This window comes from Neofelis nebulosa, chromosome 12 (assembly GCF_028018385.1).
Source record: "Neofelis nebulosa isolate mNeoNeb1 chromosome 12, mNeoNeb1.pri, whole genome shotgun sequence".
Lineage (NCBI taxonomy): Eukaryota > Metazoa > Chordata > Mammalia > Carnivora > Felidae > Neofelis > Neofelis nebulosa.
Window position 1 is genome coordinate 23218221 of NC_080793.1, and position 24828 is coordinate 23243048.

General features: G+C 41.6%; 1 protein-coding gene across 21 annotated transcripts in view; it reads left to right on the forward strand.

Moving 5' to 3' along the window:
* Positions 1-24828, forward strand: part of LPAR1 (lysophosphatidic acid receptor 1) — a 355096-nt gene that overhangs the window by 199211 nt on the left and 131057 nt on the right. For 2 of the 21 annotated variants that reach the window (XM_058694585.1, XM_058694586.1), the window contains exon 1: positions 21460-21614. The exons of 14 other annotated variants lie outside the window; for them this stretch is intronic. The gene's annotated coding sequence lies outside the window, so the exon portion shown is untranslated. Of the gene's footprint in view, positions 1-20270; positions 20599-21222; positions 21286-21344; positions 21437-21459; positions 21679-24828 lie in introns of those variants that run through there. 5 more of the 21 variants (XM_058694591.1, XM_058694590.1, XM_058694592.1 and 2 more) reach the window with 5 other exon arrangements.

The window sequence follows — 24828 nt, forward strand, 5'->3', positions numbered from 1 at the left end:
CTGATACAATCGAACGGTGGCCTGTTCTCATTTTATCTATGCATTATCCTTTAAATCTCATTGAAAATATCAGTTAGAATGTTTTTGAAAAGTTCTATTTTGTTTCCACCATTACTGCTGTTAACTGGGGACACTTTCTCTGATTTTTCAGAAGAGAACCACTCTTCTTTTGGGTGGCAGATTCTTTTCTTTTGTCTAGTCATTTTTCACCGTCCACTCATTAAGAACGAAGGGTTAGAACGACGAACAGCAGCCTCCATGGGCTTTGTCAACAGTCTTGTTGGATCACGTTTCCTTGGTAGTTCTCTTCCCTCCACTTCCCTCCTTGGGTAAGGCAGATACATGTAAGGATCTTGGATGAAGTGAGTTGGCTGGGCCGGGCCGGAAAAGTCTCTTCTTTTCAAGATATGCAAGCTAGAAGCCAATCTGAAGAATGGCCGCAGAACTGCTCGTTTAGTGAATTATTGGGTGCCAAAGCCTCACCTAGTTTACCCTATTAGTTGCCTCAAGTGAAGTTCAGGCTGAATGATGAGCCAGTCACTTTGTACATGGGGTACTCCAGGTATGCTTTCGACATCCTATGGGTTACTCTCTACTGACTGATCCTCAACTTGCCTATTCACACAACCTTTGATCATGGGATTCCAGGGACATTGACATCTGCTTAGAAATGTAGTTGCCAGTAAAAAACAGCAAGGGGTTACTAGGGTGACGAAGCATGAGTGGGGTTTTATTGAAATACTGCCCTATTCCCCCCGCCCCCTCACCTCCGTGTGGTTTTGTGGTGGAAACTTTATTGAGCAGATTTTTTTTTTTTTTGAGCATCAGTCAACTTTAATAAAATAATCAAAAAAATAAAGAGACAAAGTTTAAACTAAAGGGATTAATATATCCATTCAACAAATTCGTATTTACTACATGCCATACATTATGTCAGGAACTGAGGATAAAGTAATGAACCAAACAGATACAAGTTCCTGTCCTCACAGAATTTACATTTTAGTTTAGAGAGGTGGGAAGGAACAAACAATAATAATAAATATACAAACAAGTATCAGGTGGTGATAAATGCCCTATGGAGAAATAAAGCTAGGAAGAAGAATCAGGAAGAGTAGGTGAAGTGGAGGAGGAGCACTGGGTGTTGTATGGAAACCAATTTGACAATAAATTTCATATATTGAAAAAAAATAAAAAATAAAATAAAATGATGAAATCATAAAAAAAGAAAAATACTGCTTTTGAAAGTATGTTTTTTAAAAAGTTTTCTGTCCAAATGTTTCCTTAACCATGAGGACTTCCCTAAGCATGCTTTAAAAAATAGCAGATTTTTTAAAAAAAGGATTTAATTCTAGTATGGTTAACTTGCAGTGTTATATTAATATCAGGTGTACAATATAGCCTTTCAACATTTCCATATGTCACCAGGTGTTCATCAAGATAAATGTACTCTTAATCCCCTTCACCTTTTCACCCATCCCTGCCACCCACTTCCCCTCTGGTAAACCTCTGTTCTCTATAAAGAGTCTGTTTCTTGGTCATCTCTCTTTGTTTTCCTTTGGTTTTTTTTGTTTTTGTTTTTGTTTTGTTTTTTAAATTCCACATAAGGGTGAAATCATATGGTATTTGTCTTTCTCTCAGCATTATACTGTCTAGCTCCACCCATGTTGTTGTAAATGGCAAGGTTTCATTCTTTTTGTGGCAGAGTAATATTCCATTACATCTCTATATATCTTCTTTATCCACTTAGGTTGCTTCCAAATTTGGCTATTGTAAATTATGCTGCAATACATTTCCCTGATGATGTGCGATGTTGAACGTCTTTCCATGTGCCTGTTGGCCATCTGTATGTCTTCTTTGGAGAAATGTCTATTCATGTTCTTTGCCCATTTTTAATTGGATTATTTGTTTTTGTGTGTGTGTTGAGTTGTATAGGTTCTTTATATAGCTTGGATATTAACCCTTTATTGGATATATCATTTGTAGATATCTTTTCTCATTTAGTAGGTGGTCTTTTCATTTAGCAGAATTTTTGACTCCATTCTCTACTTTAGAAGCCTGCTACACAGAACTGTCCATTTTATTTCTTGGAGCTGTCCTCACCAAATGAAATAGGGTGATAATCAGGCAGTGGCAGGAAGAATAGAAAAGGGTGTAGAGAGAGAAGTCTTGAGGTACTTCCAGGATCATCATCAAGTTAACGTTATAAAGAAGCAGAAATTTCACTTAAATATAAGACTTATAATCAAGGGTGATGAATTCAGTTGATAGTAGGAGAAACAAGAAGACACAGAGGGAACAGAGATTGAGATAGCAACTGAGTCACGTGTAAGGTGTGCTTTAAAGTGTCTATCAGCCTGCTGCTCTCAGAGATCCGGTTCCATCCTCATGAGATCTCTCACAGCAGCAGAGGGTATCTGGACTGAGGTACATCTGTGACAATCAAACTGTCTGACATTTGGGGGAAGATGATTGGCGTCTTAATCATCAAACCACACATACTTCTGAAGGTGAGAAAGTAGAAAAGTGTTATATATTTTATGGGAAAAAAAATTCTCAACTTTCAATTTTTTTAAACTCTATTTGATGCACTTAAAATTATAGGGAGAGATACAGTATTTTTTGTTCTGGAATATTCGTGAAAATCATTAGCAGGATGAGTGATGTCCTCCTGATGATTAAGAATGACACAGACATATCCCTCACAAAATCTAAACAGTCAAGTCTTAGAAATTAATTAAAATGAAGTTTTAATCGTTGAGGGGCTTCCCTCTTAATATTTAAGCGAGCTGTTTTCTCAATATTGTGTAATGAAAGTGTCAGCTTTGTTGTTAGAGGACAAAGCTGTAAGATGATGGCTGTAGTAGTGTAAGACTGAATACATTAGAAGACCCTGGCCAGATGGAATATAATTAAGGAGACATCATGGAATGGAAATTATCTGTTATGAAAAAGTGGAGAAGGAAATGGTGAAGGATTCAGAAAATAGGAGTAGTAGAATAGGTGCTAAGCTGCTATATAAAAAAAAGAGAACTCCGAAATACAGGGGCTTAAATACGTAGGAATTTATTTCCCTGTCAAGTAACAGTCTAGTGGTGAGTGGTCCAGGGTAGTGGGAGCTCTCCTGTCTTGAGTCAGTCATTCAAGGACATTTTTTTCTTTCATCTTCTTGTTTCTCCAGTCTCTGGGGTACTATCCTTGCTAACTGAAATTGAATCAAGCTAGAAGGTGGAGGTCAAGCAATTTCCTTCTAAGCAAATGATATAGAAATGGCACCCATTTCTCCCACTCATACTCTTCCACTTTCATTGGTGAAAACTTGTCACATGATCATAACTGGTTGCAAAGTTGGCTTAGAAGTGGAGGCTCCAGCTGAACACCCACGTGCTCAGCTAAAATTCTACTATTAGGGAATGAGAAAAGTAAGGGTTTCTGGTGACCACTAGTAGTTGGCCACACCATGCTAATCCCTGTATAGGGAACAAATCTCTTGAAAAGCATGGAAACCCAGGTCAATGCCTTTCCCTAAAGCACAAGGCATCTTTGTGGGTTACTGGCTAAAAGGCAAGTCTCTGAAATCTGTCACAATAACACAAATGGAAACTTTCAGTTACTACCTGTTGAAAATGTTTTTTCAACTTTATCCCCAAGGATTCTGTGTGAAAGTACAAAACATTTTCTTTGCCTTTCAAAAAAGGGTAATGTAGACCCTCTCTTTTAATCCCCTAAGAGATTAGCTTTGCTCAGGGATATCCTTAAATCCCAACCTTTTTGTTTTTCTCCAGAGCCGCCTTCAAGGGCTCCATTGTTTCCCCCTACAAAGGAACACAAAGCAAACTCTCTCCAAAGGGGCCAGGGACTCTTAGTTCTTTCCTTCTGTCAGAACTCCTTGGGTAGCTCAAAAAACTTAAATAAGATTAGAATTGATTGGCTTATGAAAGTTAAAGATTTGAAGGACAGACTATAGATATACCTTGATCCAGGGGTTCAAATGATGTCTTCAAGATATTGTCTCACTCCCTCTATGTCTCTGTATGCTACTTTTCTGAGTGTCGGCTTACTCCTTTGGCAAGTTCTCATTCATGGTGCCCTCTAACATTTTAGGCATCTAGTCTCAGAGCTCCACTTATAACAGGAAAAGAGAAAACTCTCCTTTCTCAGCAGCTCAAGCAAAATTACCCAAGATTGTACATCATTGGCTCTGATAGCATCACTGTCTCATCTTTGAATTGCTCAATGCGACGGTGGAATTGAATGCTTTCAATGGCCGGGACCACATCATAGGAGAAGGTTAAGTCAACAAAAAAACAGTATAAAGGAATATCAGGGTGTTGTTAGCAGAAGGGAGCATGGATGCTGGGGCAACAAAATAACAGCAGATGTCCAATACCCCACCCATTTGCCTATGGAATTGATGAATGAGAACTAGTCTTAGGATGACTTTTAAATACTTGGCTTTGAGTAAAGATATTTTCTACAGCCCTTTAAACTACTTGGTTTCCCTGAGTCATCCTCTTACAGTGCCATAGTCCAAATGTTTGTTGTTATCGTGTCCCCATGTCCTTTCACCTTGAAGGCGAGCATGTGCTTTCTCACTAGGACCTATCATGAGTTATATCACAGTAATTTCCATCTTGCAATTGTAATTCCATGTAGTTTTGATTTTATAGCCTGCTTCCATTTCCTTCATGCTGCACTTTATTTCTAATGCAAGTGAGTTGCTTTAAAAAAATCATGACCCACTTTAAGATAATGGGGGGACACCAAGACTAGAGCATTCATACCAAGAATTATTTGTGAAGGATTTCAGGAAAGAAAATCTCCTTTACTTCTTAAGCAGAATAATAGGCCTCTCCAAGATATCGATTTGATTGGTCCTACTGATAGGTAGTTATAGACACTGGCATATTCTCTAAGGTTTGTAACAGGTAAGACATTTGCCACAACCATAGCAAGACCCTTTCACACTAATGAGGACTAAGTAAGGAGGAGGGAATCTAGTTTTCTCATTATTGTCTTGGAACAAGCTATGTTAGTTGGGACTTCATGTAGTGCGACATGGGGTGGTCAAGAACACAGACTCAGACTTTTTCCCGTAGGTTGACATCCTACTTCTACCACTGACTTTTTTGACCTTAGGTAAGTTCCTTGACTTCACTATTCCTTGGTTTCTTCACTATAAAGTGGCAATAATAATAGTATTGACTTCACAGAGTTGATATGGTATCTATACTAGTTAATATATATAAAATGTATAGAATAGTTCAAACTGAAAAAGTATGTAAGAGCCATGGAAGTGCAGAGCAAGAGCTTTGTTTCCTGTTATTATTTATTTTTTTATGAATCATCATATATAAATATTCAAGTAACAAACTGAGGGAAGTGTTATTCAGTAGCACGTTCCTTGAAGACAACAACCAAAGCACAAAATCCACATTTTCTTTTTATGAATCCTGCCTAAATTATCCACATCTGAGCAAGAAAGTGGGAATGACATACTAATGGAAAAACAGGCTAATAAGCCTCCCCTAGTTTCATATTCAAGGGGTGGAATAATTTATGGGAAACCTCTCAAGGCTTCTAAATGCTGCAATCAAATCACTATATGGAGAAAGCTACAAAATCAAATTCCAAACAATGAAAACATCAGTTTCTTAATGGAACAGCTCCAACCATCTGGCATTCATATGTTGTTTGCAGGGGCAGTTATTGTGCAGACATAATGGCCCAATCCCACTTCTAGGCAAGAAGCTTTCATGAAAGAAGTTTACTCTGGCCATTTGTGGCTGGTTAATATTACCAGAAGAGATGTTTTTTTTTTTTTTTAAACTGTTCCACGGTTAATGTTTCAAATTCAGACTTTTTTCGAGAGAGAGAACACAAGAAGGAGCTGCAAATATATTTGTAAAGCATAAGAGAATGGGCAGATTTCAACATCTCAGAAATAAATTTTCTTCAAGGCAATTTTTAAAAAAGAGGTGCCTTCACATAGACCAATGGAACAGAATAGAGAACCCAGAATTGGACCCACAAATGTATGGCCAATTAATCTTTGACAAAGCAGGAAAGGGTATCCAATGGAAAAAAGACAGTCTCTTTAACAAATGGTGCTGAGAGAACTGGACAGCAACATGCAGAAGAATGAAACTGGACCATGTTTTTACACCATACACAAAAATACACTTAAAATGGATGAAAGACCTAAATGTGAGACAGGAAACCATCAAAACCCTAGAGGAGAAACAAGCAACAACCTCTTTGACCTCAGCTGCAGCAACTTCTTACTTGACAAGTCTCTGAAGGCAAGGGAAATAAAAGCAAAAATGAACTATTGGGACCTCATCAAGATAAAAAGCTTCTGCACAGCAAAGGAAACAATCAACGAAACTAAAAGGCAACCAACAGAATGGGAAAAAATATTTGCAAATGACATATCAGACAAAGGGCTACTATCCAAAATCTATAAAGAACTCACCAAAGTCCATACCTGAAAAACAAATAATCCCATGAAGCAATGGGCAGAAGACATGAATAGACACTTTTCCAAAGACATCAAAATGGGCAAGAGACACATGAAAAGATGCTCAACATCACTCATGATCAGGGAAGTACAAGTCAAAACCACACTGAGATACCATCTCACACTGGTCAGAGTGGCTAAATTTAACAACTCAGGAGACAACAGATGTTAGTGAGGATGCGGAGAAACGGAAACCCTCTTGCACTGTTGGTAGGAATGAAAGCTGGTGCAGCCATTCTGGAAAACAGTGTGGTGGTTCCTCAAAAATTAAAAATACAATTACCCTATGACCCAGCAATAGCACTACTAGGAATTTATCCAAAGGATATAGGAGTGCTGATTCATAGGGGCACATGTACCCCAATGTTTATAGCAGCACTTTCAATAATAGCCAAATTTATGGAAAGAGTCCAAATGTCCATCAACTGGATGAATGGATAAAGCAGATGTGGTTTATATATACAATGGAATACTATTTGGCAATGAGAAAGAATGAAATCCTGCCATCTGCAACAATGTGGATGGAACTGGAGGGTATCATGTTAAGTAAAATAAGTCAGTCAGAGAAAGACAGATATCATGTTTTCACTCATATGAGTGGAACTTGAGAAACTTAACAGAAAAATGTGGGGGAAGAAAAGTGGAAAAATAGTTCCAAACAGAGAGGGAGGAGGCAAACCCTAAGAGACTCTTAAATACAGAGAACAAACTGAGAGTTGATGGGGGTTGGGGGGGAGGGGAAAGTGGGTGACTGACATTGAGGAGGGCACTTTTGGGATGAGCACTGGGTGTTGTATGTAAGCGATGAATCATGGGAATCTACCCCCCAAACCCAGAGTACATTGTATAGACTGTATGTTAGCCAACTGGACAATAAATTTATATTTAAAAAAAAGTAAAAAGAGGTGCCTTGTTACATAGGCTGGATGCAGTCTTGATTATCAGTTATCTCTTCTAAATAGGTTTAAATTAAATATTGAATAATTCTCTTCCTGTACCTTGAAAACTGATTTTGAATAAAACTTGAAACATTTTTATTTGATTGAACTGCCAATTTTGCTGCCATTTCCTCTTCCCCTTTGCTACAGAACTTGCCCTACAGTCAAAGTTTCATTCATTTACTCAAACTTAGTTAATCCAATAAGTATTTACTAAGTGCTGGATACTGAGTTAAGCATACACATTTAATAGAGGGTAAAAAGATGGGCTTTGAAGAAATGGGAACAGGTGCATTATGAAAAAGGCAAATTGATATAAAATGTTAAGAGCATGATAGGTTTTTGTTAAAAAAGATGATTAGAAGAGATGAAAAAGAAGATGGAAAACAAAAGGGAAGTGTGCAAGAAAATTTAAAAATAAATGCAAATAAGATCTATATTGGAGTGAAAAAATGCTATAGATAATAGGATCAATAATGTGGATTTAACACATTATAAGCTCTCCTAGGATGCAGGGAGAAAAGGCAAAGACATAAAAATGATAAGAGAGTAAGTGAATGAAGAATAGAGAACAAAGAGCCATTGTGTGGATAGGGCTGTTCCTGAAGGAGACAAAAAAAAAAAAAAAAAAAAAAAGCAAAGGCAACAATTAACTATGTAGTAGAAGAAAAGTTTCCTGAACCTATTTTCTAAAGGTTTACAAACCTGTTTATAAACCTATTACATAAAGACCTATTTTTGTAGATTTGAAAGTGTTTCTAGGCTACACGGTAGTTCTATTTTTCTTTATCAAAACTTTTCATTAATTTTTTTACATTTATTTATTTTTGGAGAGACATAAAGAGACAGAGCACAAGTAGGGGAGGGGCATAGAGAGAGGGGGAGACACAGAATCGGAAGCAGGCTCCAGGCTCCGAGCTGTCAGCACAGAGCCAGGCACGGGGCTCGAACTCCCAAACCATGAGATCTTGACCTGAGCTGAAGTCGGATGCTTAACCAACTGAGCCACCCAGGTGCCCCCTTTATCAAAACGTTTTAAAAAATGTTTATTTATTTTGAGAGAGTGTACATGAGTGGGGGAAGGGCAGAGAGACAGAGAGAGAGAGAGAGAGAGAGAGAGAGAGAGAATCCCAAGCAGGCTCCAGGCTATCAGCACACAGCCTGATGCAGGGCTTGATCCCATGAACCATGAGATCATGACCTGAGCTGAAATCAAGAACTGGATGCTTAACCAACTGAGCCACCTAGGCACCCCAAATTTTTCTTTTTTGGAAGAGAACAGAAAACAACCAAAGGCATGCAAAGACTATAATATATAACACCTGTAAAGTCTTGTTGAGAAATGTAAAAATTAGTCCAGGTGACCAAGTTATAGACCAAGTTGAAAGCATTTAAAAATTATTATTAAAAAGAAAGAATAAAATAAATTAATTAAGCATTCAGCACCAGAAACCAAAGAGAATTACAAAATAAACCTAAAGAAGTCAGTAGGAATGATTTCACCATAAAGAAAACAGTTAATGAGATGCCCACTAGAAAATGAATAACATTGATAAATAGACCCTAGATCTATTTTGTGTGTGTGTCAAAAGTAAAAAAAATACCATTATCAAAGCAAATCATCAAAAAAATAAAATATTAAAAAAAAAGAGGTTAGAGTGGGAGAGAGCCAAAGCATAAGAGACTCTTAAAAACTGAGAACAAACTGAGGGTTGATGGGGGGTGGGTGATGGGTATTGAGGAGGGCACCTTTTGGGATGAGCACTGGGTGTTGTATGGAAACCAATTTGACAATAAATTTCATATATTGAAAAAATAATAAATAAAAACTTGAAACATAAACAAACAAACAAAAATATTAATTTACAGTACTGGATAAACAAGAGTAAATACCCTATCAATTCCATTTCAAGCAATTTGAAAATCTCAACAAAGTGACTATTACATGGCAATTATTTAAATATAAGTAGTAAGATAATTTTAAAAAGACAGTAATTGTGGAACATATTTGTTACAGGTCGAGTACTCTGGGAAGTAGACACTGGGGCTGAGTTAGGAGTGCAAAGGATTTATTGGGGAGTAACATCTATGAAAGAGGTAGAGGAAAAAGTGAGCCATCAGACCATGATACAGAACCAACAAAATTTTTGTGGGCCCAATACGGCTCTTGGGAACAAAGATGGTCCATTAGAGAAGTCCCACATTGGACAGTAATGACTAGGCCCTTGTATCACCCCCTTGCTCAGTCATTGGCCATGGTCCACTATGAGAAGAGCATACTCTTGGCTATCACTTTGCTCCTTTGTTGGCTGATGGGATGCCCCGGGGAGAATGTGGCCTCACCTCAAAAGCTACAGAGGACCCTAAAGTACTAAAAGCCATGGGTTATCTTTGCAGGTGGTCAAGGAATTCTTTCTTGAAACAGATCTGAATGACAGACCATCATGTCTGCCATAACGTACTCACTCTACGTGGATCCACTTCTGCAAACTTGTTGAGGTAGCAGGTATCTGGTGGGCCTCTCTTCTTGAAGATGAATTTAGAAGAGGGAGGTTAGTGCAGACTATAGCCTTTATCACTGCAGTTTGTCTCAGGACCACAACTGGGACTTCACTGCTCCCCTGCTCCTCTGCTTCCCACCCCTCATACATTCTAAATTTCCCTCGCATCAGCTAACATCTCTGCCATGCTTAGTAACTTACCTCATGGTATGACTCAAACCCTTGTTTCTCAGGTGTCTGTGTCCTTGGTAACCACATTCTTCTTTAGTTGCTATATTTGTCTGTTCATAGTCATAACTTCCTGTCTGCTGGTCTCTAGACACAAGGACCCCAAACTGCCTAGGCAGAACCATAGCTTATAGTTCAATAGGACTTTGGCTGTAAGACTTTTAACCCTGGTAAGAGTACAGAACCTTTACCTTCTAGATCCCAGAATTGCATGGACAGAAGGATAAAGTCCTATAGTGAGTCACTGAGAGTGATGGTGAGTGGGGTCACTTCTTCTTCTACCCTCTAACTTCTGGGACCTGTGTATCTTTCCTGTTGGTGATGAAGCATCACATAAAGGTCTCTGATCCAATCCATACACTGCATCCTGAGAGATAGTTCCCCACCCTTGCAGGGTACTGTCTCCAAGTTGGTACTTCAGCTGTGTTCTTCAGCAGGACATTCCATCCCTCCACAGAAAGCTTCTGGGTGGGGTGATTTGTGATGAGAACACACAATGCACCTCCTTCATGGTAAACAAAATGCCTTGGTGGAATACTGTATGGGATTCCATGCCTGTGGATCTGGCATTTCATAACTCCTCAGTGATGCTGGCTGAGGTCCTGAGGGCAGGAAAAGCAATGCTATATCCAGAATAGATGTCTATTCCTGTGAAAATGAAACACAGGCCCTTCTAGCATGGAAGAGGCTCAACCTAGTCAACATGCCATTAAGTTACCAGTTGGTCTCTTCCAGAAATAGTCCATACAAGAGCTCAGAGTTGGTCCATGCTTTTGTCCACACCTGGGGCTTTGAGTAGGTCTCTGGGGCTGATGGTTTGGACATTTAGAAGCAGCATGAGAGGGGTCAGCTTTGGTAAGTGGGGAGTGTATACTGTTGGATCCATGCATAGACCCCCTCTCTGTCCTGGTGGCCACTTCATTCATGTGTCCATTGTGGTGTTGACAAAGGCTGGTTCAGCATTCCTTCTGGTGGAGAAGTGTGGGAATTCTCCCTCTTCCCTCTCCTTTACCAGTTGGAAGAATTATGGAAGCAGGAAGATCATGTTTATTCAAGTTAATCTTAGATTAGATTATGATACTACATATAATTTACACTTGCCAAAACCTATCCTTAATCGGTCAGATCCATGCCCTCTAGTTCTAAATTTCTACAAGTCAATGCCAATCTCTCTCTGGGAAGTTGTGGTCATTGTTGTTAATCTTTCAGAAACTTAAAGTCCCAGAAATGGGTTTTAAAGGTAACTTTTCACAGATATTGTTCTAGGCGTTTTCATGGATATTAGAGATAAGTTAACCTCATCAGAAAATTCCATCAAGGCTCAATTTTTATTGCTTCCTTCCTTTTGATTATACTGCATCTCCCCAAGAGTTTTAAGATGTTCAATATTACTGTTTCAAACTCCTTACGGTCCATCTATATTGTGCAAATTTGCAGTGACTTCTGGAAGGTTATCTCTTGTCTGCATACTAATCGTCACAAGGCTGTGGCCACATCTTATATCAAATCGGTTCCTATTCTAAGGTTTATAATCTTTCCATGGTGCCTGCATGAGGTGGCCAAGGTTCTTAGAAATCATAAATAAGAACTCCAACTTTAGTAGGTGTTATGGGCTGAATTGTGTCTTTCCAAAATTCAGAAGTAGAGGCACTAACCCACAGTACCCCAGAGTGTGACTATACTTGGAGATAGGGCCTTTAAAGAGGAAATATAGGTGAAATGAGGTTCATTTGGGTGGGTACTGGTCCAATAGGACTAGTGTCCTTATAACAGGATTAGGATACAGACACACACGCAGACTGAGGGAAGACCAAGTGAAGACATACAGAAAAAACTGTCATCTGAAAGCCTAGGAAAAGAGACCTCAGAAGAAACAGCCACACCAACACTTTGATCTTGGACTTCTAGCCTCTAGATCAGCAGAAAAATACATTTCTGTTCTTTAAGCCACCCAGTCTGTGGTAATTTGTTCTGGCACTTCTAGCAACTATTGAATCTCAGTCAATGAACTTAGATATTCCAGAAATATTTTTCTATATTTCTGATTAAATTCTTACACTGGATCTCCCATTCCTCGGGGTAGGTGGGAAAACATGAGCTCAGTTCCTTTGGAGTTTTTATCCATTCTTGGGAAGTTAATTAGACACACCTATCCATACTGGTCATCCTTCCAGAGTTTTGTATAATGTCTGTGTGTTGGAAGGGCCCATCTACCATTGGTCCTTAAAGCTTGCCTTTAAGACTTCCTTTGTCCAAGTTCCTTGTTTGTATGCCACCCATGAGACATGAACATATGTTACTAAGCTATTCTGGGTTCCATCTACCTAAACACACCTTGAGGTCTTTTCTTCTCCAGAGTCTTGCTTGGAACAGTTGCTACGAAGAAGGGCAGAAGTGCCCTCTGTTCTTGGGATACACAAAGCTTTCTTGGTTGCTCTCCTACTCCAAGAGTATTATTTTTCTTTTGGGTCCATACATACTACTCTATCCCTGTAAATCCCTTTATCCTAAGAGCTTAGGCTTTCTGCAAATATTTTTGGCTCTTTTGTTCTCTGTTTTGCCACACATTTTCCTGGGCAATGAGCAGAGAACATATGACTATTCAACAATGAGAGGGAGGAGAGTGGAAATACAAGGATAAGAAAACATCAGATAAAAATCTCAAAATGTAGTCTGTCATATAATTAGTATACCCCACTAACAGCGGAAGAAATTATACACTATTAATTATAGAAATATGTTTTATGGTTACATAGAATTAGAATACTAGCTACAGAAAATCATAGGCTTCATACCTAGAAATAATCTACTGACTTGTTATAAAGTTAATTTTTCTCATGATATGTTTATTGTGCGTCTTGGTTTTACATAGGCGTACAATCATTTTCTGCTCTTAGGTGTGGTAGTGTCTCTATGTAATCACAACAGTGGCTCCCAGAGGATGTGCTGGCTGAGCATTATTCCATGTTTGTTTTAGGAATATTTTGTTAAATGTTTATTATTTATTTAAAAAAATTTTTTTTAACGTTTATTTATTTTTGAGACAGAGAGAGACAGAGCATGAACAGGGGAGGGGCAGAGAGAGAGGGAGACACAGAACTGGAAGCAGGCTCCAGGCTCTGAGCCATCAGCCCAGAGCCCGACGCGGGGCTCGAACTCACGGACCTCAAGATTGTGATCCGGGCTGAAGTCGGACGCTTAACCGACTGAGCCACCCAGGCGCCCTGTTTATTATTTATTTTTGAGACAGAGAGAGACAGAGCATGAGTGCGGGAGGGGCAGAGAGAGAGAGAGGGAGACACAGAATCCAAAGCAGGCTCCATCCAGGCTCCATCCAGGCTCCAAGTTGTCAGCACAGAGCCCTACGTGGGGCTCGAACTCACGAACCGTGATATCACATCCTGTGCCAAAGTCAGATACTTAACTGACTGAGCCACCCACGCACCCCGGGAATATTACTGTAAGGATAGATCCAAATCATTTCACTTGCATTTAAAAATATATTACTTAGGCATAATTTCCAAACAATAAATTCTAGCAATCTTAAGTGTTCAGTTCAATGAGTCTGGCCAATTATATACACCAATGTTACCACCACACAAAGCAAGATACAGGACATTTCCTTCACCCAAGGAATTTGGTCAATTTCTATTCCCTAGGCAATCATTGCTCTGTTTCTAACATTATAGATTAGTTTTGCCTGTTCTAGAATTTCACAGAAATGAAATCATAGAATATACACTGTTTTGTGTGTGCCTTCTTTTGTTTAGCATGTTTTTGAGATTCACCCATATTTTTGTGTATATCGGGAGTTTGTTCCTGATGTCGCTGACTCATCTGCATTCATGTCCATTTTTTTAAACCTTTGGAATTTACCCTGTCTCTGCTTCTGGCAGAGTATATGTTGGCAGAGCCATTCAGTTAAATGTAATCAGGGCCTAATCAAGCAAAGGTGTAAGGTCTCTAACTTGCCTACTTTTGATGAGTGCCCACTCCAGAAGGCAGTACATCAGAATTTCTTTTTTTCTCGGATCGGTCCACAATCTAGGTATCACTGAACCCCTGAGATTACAGTCAAAATGTGTGTGAGTGTATATAATAGTTAAGCCAAGGTAACTGATAGATTCCCAAAATTTATTGGCTCAAAGAACACGAAATTTCTTTTTCAGGTGAAAGTCCAGAGAGGGTGTTCACATCAGTAGATAGACTCTCCCTCATATGGACACTAAGGCATCAGGACTTTGGCTGCCTGTCATCTTCAACCCATGGTGTCCAAAGTTGGTGTGGGCATCACCATCCCAGTCAACCAAAAGGGACAAAGACCATGACGAAGCACGTGTGAGAGAATTTTATAGGTAGTCCTAGACTTGGCAGATGTTACCTACGCTCAAATTCTACCAGAGAGAACTCAGCTACATGGCCTCAACTACCTCCAAAAGAGGCTTGGAATCTAGTCTAGCTGGTGCCCAAGAAGGCAAGAAAGAAGATTGTAGTCAGAGGCCTCTGCTACAATAGGTATCCTCTACATTTAGAGATATGAGCAGTTCATAGCTTTGATTACGTTCTGAAAAGGATCAAATCCAAAAACGTTTCAGAGGCTCCTGTACCACCAGTACTGCTGTTTTTACCTTACTCTCGAAGGTATAGTAGACAATGAGGTCAAAACAACAGAAACGACAGAATATACACAACTTAGGAAAACTCTCTGCCCCACTTTTGCACAGGGTGGCACAGTACTGTTCATATTCCTCGGAATACTCATTCCAGGGCTGGAGGCAGATATGTCAACCACCAGAACTCACAAGAATCCAGAATATTAGAATTAGTCATATCGTTTTTTGAAAGAAAGGAGCAGACTATGGTTTGTGCTTTTTGTACGTGGTGTAAGAAATTCTTCTCTGTTCTGAAACAATGAAGATAGTCTAAAAATATGGAGGTTTTGCTTTGCTTTTAAAATCATTAAGAACTTATTTTTGTTCATGGTGTGAGGTGGGGATACCATTTAAAAAATATAGAGAGTGCTAATTATTTCAACATCATTAACTAAACAGAGTGTCTTTGATTTACTAATTTGCATTGACTTATGTCATTTATATGAATGGTTCTATTTCTGAACCTACATTTCTCTTTCACTAGGTTATTAGGTGAGACAATATGCCTCGCAGGTCTATGTGGCTCTGTTTCTGAACCTGCTTTTCTTGTTCATTAGATTATTTACCAATTACTGTACCAGTACCACATTATTACAATTGGTGAAGCTTTTGATATCTGAAGGGAAAATTTCCCCTCCCTATGCTTCTTCAGAACTATCTTGGTTATTCTTGGCCTCTTCCAATTCCACATGAATTTTACAATCACTTTGTCAAGGTCTATGAAAAACACTATTACGATTAGGAGTAGATTGAATTGTGGTCATGGAGTCTTCTCCTCCATGAACATGATGTATCTCTTCATTTACTTAGGCCTTTTTCTGTATTTCAATAAAGTTTTATATTTTTCTCTATAGATACCATACTGTTCTATGAGTTTTTATGCAAGTTATAATAAAGATTTGTTGCTATTTGAGTGAGACCTTTAAGAATTTATAATCTCTAATGGGCTGTGGCTTCTTTGTATATTGACCTTTTACTCAGCAATGTTGCTAAACTCTTATTTGTCTTATTAGTTTATTAGATTGGCTTGAATTTCTTATAGATAATGACATCATCTATAAATCATATTTTCTTGTTTTGTAACCCTTATGGCTTCTAAATTCTCTCCCCTCTTCCGTGTGTGTGTGTGTGTGTGTGTGTGTGTGTGTGTGTGTTAATGGCAAGGGGCTTCAGTACAATGCTGAGTAGAAACGCTAAAATGGTAAAGCTATCCTTGTTTTGCTCCTAACTTTAATATAAAAATGTTTAATAAATTAAAATTAAGAGTAATGTTTCTAGAATTAGGTTGTTGGTAGCAACTCTTTATTACGTTTCCTTTCCTAGTTTGCTAAGATTTAAAAAAAATAAATGAGTGTAAATTACTTTATATTTTCTAATCATCCTTACATTAGGGTATCGATCTCATGTGCTTATGTAGTACATCTTTAAAATACATGCTGAACTGGGATGGGTAATATCATATGTAAGAATAACATTTTTTAATGCCTTTCAAGATTGGCTAATAATTTTCCTTTATATGTTTTCTTTCTGACTTGGGTATCAAGATTTTATTACCTCGTAAGATCATTGAGATGATTTCCTCCTTTTTCTATTCTTTGAAACCATTTGAATAGAGATTGTCTGTAAAGATTTCATAAATCTTTCCCACTAAATCTTTGAGCTTTTTTATAGGTAGACTTAGAAATGGGAATTCAGTTTATTTAATGATTATAAATATATTCATGCTTTATTTATTTTATTTTTTTAGTGTTTATTCTTGAGAGAGACAGAGAGAGAGAGAGAGAGAGAGGAGAGAGAGAGGGGGGGAGAGAGAGAGAGAGAGAGAGAGAGAGAGAGAGAGAGAGAGAGAGAGAGAGAATGAGTGGGGAGGTGTAGAGAGAGAGGAGACACAGAATCTGAAGCAGGCTCCAGATTCTGAGCTGTCAGCACCGAGCCCAACCCTGGGCTGGAACTCATGGACCTCGAGGTCATAACCTGAGCTGACGTTGGATGTTTAACTGACTCAGCCACCCAGCCATCTCTATATTCATATTTAAAATTTTTTGAATCAATAATTTCTGTAATTTATATTTTACTAAAAATATTTATTTTAGCTAAGCTTCTAATGCTCAGAATATTCTTAATATTAAAGAAATTCTACTGAAACTATCATCATAATCTCATTCATCATCTTGTTTTTCTCTTTTTTTCTCCACTATCAGTTTTAGTAGCAATTTACCCATTTTTGTTTTCTGATCCTTTCTATGACTTCTTTGTATGTGAGTCTATTGTTAGCTCAAAATTATATATGTAGCACATACGCATATTTTTTTTTCTTCTTCTTCATTTTCTTCTTTTTCCCCCTTTGCTTTCTATCAAAGCCTTTTTATTTGGGCGAGGAAGACTGCAGGAAAGGATTTGCTTGTCCTTAATCTACTTCAGACTACCCAGATTACTCGTGCAGAAATGTGCGATAGGAAGCAGGGGAGCACAGAGGTCTCCATAGAGGACTTTCATTTTATTGCAGGGTAGTCCTCATACATGGCTGCTGCCCGTACAATCCCACCTTCCACTCCCCATTCCTGGAATCTTCAAATGCCACTTCTGCCCTCAAGAGTGTTATTTTTTATTTTTTTTTACTAAATTGGGTTGCCTCACCCACCTCTGCTACTGGCCTTTTAAAATAGAAAGGTTTCCTAAGGAGAATGCTTTCTTTCTAGTCAAAGGAAAAACACCAGACAGGCACCAATACCCCATTTTAAGAAGGAAGAAACCTATGCCCCGGAGGCACCTGAAAAACTTTCCCAAGCAGGCTGAATTCTCTCAGAGGATTGTTTCACTAAAATATATTTTTTGAATCAGTATCTACATTAACAGATTGGAGGGAAAGTTTCCAACAGATCTTTCTGTTGATAGTTTTGATTACTCTCTTGTAGAAAATTTCAAAGGCTTTGTGCCAGACAGGAGGGAACATGGGGAGGCAGAGAACTGGCGTGACCAGCTCTGAACAAATAATAGAGCCAAAAGCAGTGACAGCCAATTTTTCCTTCCTAAAACGCTTCGTAAATTATAGCCCTTGGACCACTCACTAGATAACATCAGGAATCTAACGAAGCCTATAGTATTCTTTAAGATATTAATGTAAACTGTACTTGAAATATTCCTCATTAAGATTCTCTTCATTTTGCTGAAAATATTTTTTCTCACATCTGACAGCACCAGCTGTCTTTGAGTCTTTGGCTCTGCTGAAGTCATTTGAAGAAACAAATCTAGAGAAACACTGCTTGGCAGACGATAAGAGAGAAAGGTTAAGGCAGAAAGCATTTGGATGACTATCCAAGAAAGGGAATAGCCAGGACGACAAGAGAGCCACAGGCAGGTAAAAAACACTGAAGAAAGTCTATCAAGGTATCCTTCATCTCTATTGAAGATGTTGAAGATGTCTCTCTCAAGACAATTCTGAAGATATTGAAGTCTGTTCAAATATATTTATTATCTTACTTTGATAAAGACAACTTGGAACCCAATAAAATAGACCATATTGGTATTATTATCCCATTTTACAGATGAGAAAACTGGCTCATTTGGAACATAGTACTAGTTTTGATGATTTAATCGCTGTGCTGAACTCAATTCTGTCTCGGACTTCATTTGGTCTCTCCTTTTACACTGGGCACACAACCTACACTGAATTTGAAAGTTATTGTCCTAAAGCTGGCTGCAGAGCAGTTTCATTCAGACAGGTCCACACTTGTCAGAAAGACAGGTCTGTCTAGGCTGACCTTGAATTTTGTTCTCCATCTCATGTTAGGCCATAGAAGAACAAATAAAGAGGAAATAAAGTGTTCTACAGCAAACAACTTAGAACTCTTGAATACATATGTCTTGTGTGGACAGAATTCCCCATTTGATGTTAGAAAGGACCAGTGTAGTTAAGGCAGTTAATATATAATCAAAGCAGAAGCAGCATTATTCCTTAAGACAGTAAGAGATAAAATCAATGTATTTGAAAAAAATTCAAGCTGAGTGGTCGGCAAGTAACTCATTTATACTTTGCTTTTGATTTATAAGGAGGGGCTAAACATTGAAATAATTTTTAAATCAATTAAATAATCTAATAATGTTTATTGATAAAGCTAATACTTTAAAAACTTAAAATATTCTTTTCAGTAGATATTAACGTCTTGCCATTGAGAAACCTAGCAGTGAATAAAAAGAGGGTGTAGTAAGGAGACAGGAAAATTAGCTAAGTGATTTTCTGAGTTGGGTAGAGCTGTGGTTGAAAACAAAAGCCCTTAGAGCATGTATTCTCTTCTTATCAATGCATACTTTGTATTAGACTTTATAGTGGATATTGTCCTATTTGTCCAATATAATATGTTTTAGAGTTTAAGGTCAATGGCTCTCATTATTTGTGAGATAAGAGTATGTATATGCATTTCTGCACTGTATGTGAACATATTAGCACCGTGCATGTATTAACATTTCTAATTTTTTTCACACTGTAAGCGGATTATTGTAAAATAAATCACAAATCGGCAGGAAAGGAGAGGAAGAATTGTTCGAAGTTGATTTTTTAAAAAAAGGAGGTGCCTGACTCGATCGGCGGAGCGCGACTCTTGATCTTGGGGTTGTAGGCTCAATCCCCACTTTGGGTGTAGGGATTACTTAAAAAAACAAAATCTTCAAAAAAGGTGTGTGGGTGGGGGGTGGTATTTGATAGATTATGTTAAAAAGAACCCGCTTCAAGTAGTAACCCATGGCAGACAGGTCTTAGCCTTGCGTATCCACAAGGCGAACACAGTCAAGGTCCTAAGCAGTGACGGGCAGGAGATGGTCACGTTCTCTTACAAGGACACCTAACTGGAAGCTTGAAAAGTTTCCATCCCTTACAAGAAGCCTTCCCCTCCCCGCCCACTGCGGTTTAAAGGGACCTCTCCTTTCTGAGAAGCCCAAGATTACCGAGTGTCTACCACAAACGCAGCCCCCCATTGCTGTTCTGCGATTCTCAGACACAGTCATCCGTCCTGCCGAGTGAGTCCCCTACCCTATAGCTATCTTGGTCTCCTATGTACCGTTCCGGGCGAGAGCTCCCTCAGCTTTTACCCCTAAACAGCTACTTTTGATGTGTGGCGGCTTTAGCAGCGGAGCAACAGGCAGAGAATTGCCCAAAGTCCGGAAATCCTGGGAAGCCAAGGGTGGGAAGTGGGAGGTGGGTAGGAGGTGGCGCGGCTGGAAAGCCCCCGATGGACCGGGTGTGGCTGTAGGACCTGAGAGCGAACCTCTGTGGCTGCCACTTTCCTGAGAAGAGATCCCCAGGCCTCACTTAGTCCAGCGCGGCTCCCGCCCACACCTCCAGGTGTGCATTCCCCGCCCTTAATTACTCTCCTAAAACTGATAGTTCGCACTTGCAAAGTTTCACTGGGAAAGCGGAAGAGACGTGTATAATCCTGGCTATGGAGAACTAGGGGAGCACGGTCACACTTGCTTTGGTCTGCAGACCTAGTCAATCGAAAACTCAGAAACAGAAACGTGTGCACCTTTCTAGTAGAGAAGTCAACTCTTCGTTCTTTGCAGCCTCCAGTTAAAGGCTGTGCCGGGAGAAACTTTTATGTCTCCTGCAAAGTTCAGAAACTGAACTACCAGAGAGAGGCCATACTTCAGGGGTTTTGCGGGCCCCGCGATGTTTTCCTGAGCTTTTCAAGTGGGAAGAGTAGAGCGACAAAATGAAAATGCACCGTGTGGGGGAGCCCACCCAGCCCAGCACGCTGGCGGGCGCTGAGGTGAGCGCGCGCGGGGAGCGGGGGGGGGGTGAGCATCCGAGCCGGCGCTGCGGGTCTCCCGCCGCGGGTGGGTAGCACAGGGCTGTGGGGGGCGGCTAAGGTCGTGATGGGAGGCTTAGGTGCCCCTCCCCCTCCCGCCAGCCTCGGGGAAGGGAAGGGAAATGAATGAGGGAGGAGGAGCGCGGAGGGCCGGGGGGCCGGGGGCATCACGCCAGGTGAGGGAACGAGCTGGGGGGAGCAAGGAGGAGGGAGTCGGGGGTGCGGGAGTTGCTGACTTGTGCTACGTGGAGCGGGCAGAAAAGAAAGGCGGAGGAAGAAGAAAGGAGGCTGGCGTTCGCGCCGCTGCTTCGGCCCTCCCTCGGCGCCCCCTCCCCCGCCGCCCCGGCCAGCGCGCCAAAGCGCGAGCAGTCGGCCCGAGCCGCGGCTGGCGCTCCCCGGGCTGCGACTCCTCCGTCCGCTGCACAGCGCCGCCCGGATCTTGGGCGGCCTGGACCCCGGCGCCGCGGAGCCCTCCCCGGCTTCCCGGCGGGGTGGGCGCAGGGGGCGGCCCCGTTCCGGGCGACCGCCGAGGGGGCGGGCGAAGGGCCGGGGCGCGGGGAGCTACCGCGCTGCGGGAGGCCAGCCCGGGGGCGGCGGCGGCTGCGGCTGCGGCAGCGGCGGCTGCGGCAGCGGCGGCGGCGGGCGCAGGTAAAGGGGAGGGCGCGGGGCGGGGGACGGCGCCCCCTGGGCGCCGAGCCAGCGGCCGCCGAGTCGCCTGAGCCGCCACACGGCGCGCTCGTCTCGCGCCGTCCCGGGGCAGACGGGCTTTGTGGCTTTGCGTGCGAGTGTGCGAGCGAGTGTAAGTGTGTGTGCGCGCGCGCGCTCGCCTGTGTCGGCTGTGGGTGGGCGTGCGCGCTTGCGAGCTGGCGAGCGGGAGGCGAGGCTCCCCTGGTCTCCCCGACCAACCAGTTGACCGAGCCCCGGGAGGGAAGTTGCCGCAGCCGTCCGGGCCGCCGGCCCTTCCGTCCCCCGGCCAGGTCAGTGCGCCCCGGGGCCCGCGCTTTGTGCAGCGTCTGCGGCCCGGACCCGCCCAAGTGACACGTAGGTGGCCTCGGGTTACCTGGGTCTGGGTGGGAGCGCGAGGAGGCTTGCGGGGATGGGGGGGCCCGAAATTGCCCCAAAGCCGGGTCCAGGTGGACGTGGAACCCTGGGGCTCCCCGCGCCCCGCAGCCCGGAGCGCCCGCACTGCTTGCTTCTCACCGACTGCTTCGTAGTCTCTCCGGGGCTGCGGACTTTAAACTTAGTTTCTGTCCAGCCGCCTAACAAACACGCTTAGCAAGTAACTGGGAAATTGAAGGCAAGGGAGGGACCTGGCTTTGAATTGGTGGTTTTGAAACCGACAGGCTCGTTTGGTTTGTGTAGGACTAGCTTGTTATGAATGGATTTAAATTTTTTTCTTGTTTTTTTTCTTTGCTGCCATTTGGCCTTTGATATGTAAGGGATGACGGCACCCAGGACTTGTTGCTGCCTTCAGCCTGGGGCCTGAGATTGTTGTTCTCCGTTGCTACTTCTCTTTCTTTTCTTTTTTGCTGAAATCTGTGGAGTTTTCATAAGTGTGAGTTTTCAGTGAGTGCTCGCTTGTTAAAGTTTCACCGTGAATGCGTCGTTTCCCATTGGAATAGATGCATATTTGCAAACCTGAGTATTGGAAACATGTAACTGCAGTTATTAGAGTAAAATCCTTTATTCCTTCAGGCTCTAACAGTCCGTGTTTTTCACGTATTTGCGTAAGTGTTGTTGGCCCAGCCTAAGCATAACTGTGAAGCCAGTGGTCTGTGACTCAAAGCCTGTGATTCTGGTTCAAGGAAGACTACATGGGGGTGGGGGGCGTGGGGGGGGGGGTGGGGAGAGACCTAAGTTCTCCTAGGAAGTGATTCCCTTGTCAAACAGAAGAGTGAGCCCGAAGGGAAAAGAGTGTATACTGGAGTTAGGGGCTATTTGGGCCGAACTAAATTACATTAACACTCACACTCTGCCATCTAGTTGTTTCTGCCCTTGGTTCTCTAAAAAGGGGTAGGAGTGAGCGAATTTGCCCCAAATGCAAAATTGTGAATAACGACTAGCATCGTAAGTATGTTAAGGCTGTGTTTTCTTGACACCGGTTAATGTCAGGGTGAAGAGCTGAGTAACAAGGGAAAGAGCGTAGCTGGAAGGCAGGGGCGGAATGAAGAGCCGGGCGGGAGGAGTGGGTTGTCATGATCTGAGCCCCTTGGCGCGCCGCGTCCCCTAGCGGTTCCACCTCAGCCGCTCAGGTCAGCTTGTCCTTCATCTCGGAGTCCTCATCTGGAAAATGGAGGGATGTGATGATCTTTGCTGTTCTTTCCAGCTTCCCCAAGTAATTAGAAACTGGTGGTTGGTTACCCCATGTTAGAACCATAGGAAAAGAGTAAGGGAAAGTGCGGACGGGTTATTCCAGGAGGGACGTGACAGGACAAGAGGGCTAAAGGTACAAAACCTGCAGTGGGAGATGCTTGGAGGGGGAAGAGCCTTGACCTGGGGGTTGATTTGCCTGTTTTTTCTTTCCTTCTCCAAAAGGGCATCAACAGTACTCCCTCACCCCCATTCAGTCTTCCATTATCCTATTAAAGTGAGTGAACCTGCTTAGCCGTAAGGCTGATATGAAGGTGAGTGATGTCTGTAGTCCGGCCTGACCGACTTCCCGTTTACATCATTGTCCCCAGATCAGCAGCTGCCCAGTGCTGTGAGCACTCGAGGATCTCAGTGTCCCTTTGAGTGATGGGGAAAAATACACAAACGGGAGCTTACGGGGCAGCCTTTTCAACAACTTGCATTTTGAAGCTTCTGTTTTTGCTTGAAGTTAATATTTACCAAACGGCGATTTCATTTCTTTTAAAAAAAAATTATACCCCAGACTTTTCGAGGTTTGAATCTGTTCTGTTAGACCTATTGGAAAGTTCAAAGAAAGTAAAACTCTCACTTGCTGAGTCTTTTTGATACATAATGGCCTTCAGTCTGAAGTTAGTGATTTTTAGGGCCAAGAATCTTATTTCAAATGCTTAGTAAGGAAAGTTGCAATCTGGGCAGAATACACTGTATCATTTTCACTGGGAAGCCCCAAGGGTTCAGCAAATAGCAAGACTTGAAATTTAGTTTGAGGTCAAGATTTTAATGTCTGTGCTTAATGTGTGGCTTGTCTTCCTTCTCTTTAGTTTTTTTGGTACCCATATTCGTACACACTTGAGGAACATGATTTATTTTAAAAGTGAAGTATGATGTCATAAAACTGGGAACATAAGCTGTTGGCTTAAAGTCTGAAAGTTTGCTCTGGCCTCGTTAACTGAGCATCATACTACTTGGTTTCTTATTTTTACATATCATGTTACCCCATCTCCCCCCCCCCCCCCCCACCCCATCTCTATTGTGTTATTATTTAAATATCTCATGGAGGAACTCTTATGGATGTCTTAGAAAGTTGGGAGAAAAGGAGGAAATTTTAATTGAATAAGCAATTACTGAATTCCTTCTATAGTGGCAGACACAAAGATGATGAAAAGGAGGCTCTAGAAAGAGCTGCATTGCAGAGAAAAAGCATGTAGCTAATTCCATTATGTAGTAGCTGGATGGTGGCTAAGAACCCTTGAGATGCTAGGGAATGGAAGGCGAACTTCTGACTCGGGAAGACTTCGCAGAAGGGCCTTGAAGGATGAAAATGATATGTCTCTTGAAAGACAAATGGTAGAGAGTGAAGATGTAGTTGGAGTCTGGGGTAACGAAGGCTGGAAAGGTTCCAGGCAGTAAGTTGTGGGGGGTGCAGGAAGCCAGTGAGTGACATTGCGAGGGGCGGGATGTTTCAAAGGGCTGAGCTTTTATTCCTTTCCATTTTTAAAAAAAGTTCATTTTCAGAGAGACAGAGACAGCATAAATGGGGGAGGGACAGAGAGAGAGAGAGAGAGAGAGAGAGAGAATTCCAAGCAGGCTTTGTGTTTGCCAGTGCAGAGCCCTATGTGGGGCTCAGACCCATGAAACTGTGAGCTCATGACCTGAGCCGAAATCAAGAGTCAGTCACTTAAACGACTGAGCCACCCAGGCGGCCCTATTCCTTTCCAATTTGTTGTAATTCATGGCTAGTGAATTTTAGGGCAATGCTGCCCGCTTATCCAAATTATATACAAAGTATAGGAAAAACAATAGGCAGTTTCTTCCTCCATAGTCCTGCCAAACTGGTAGTGT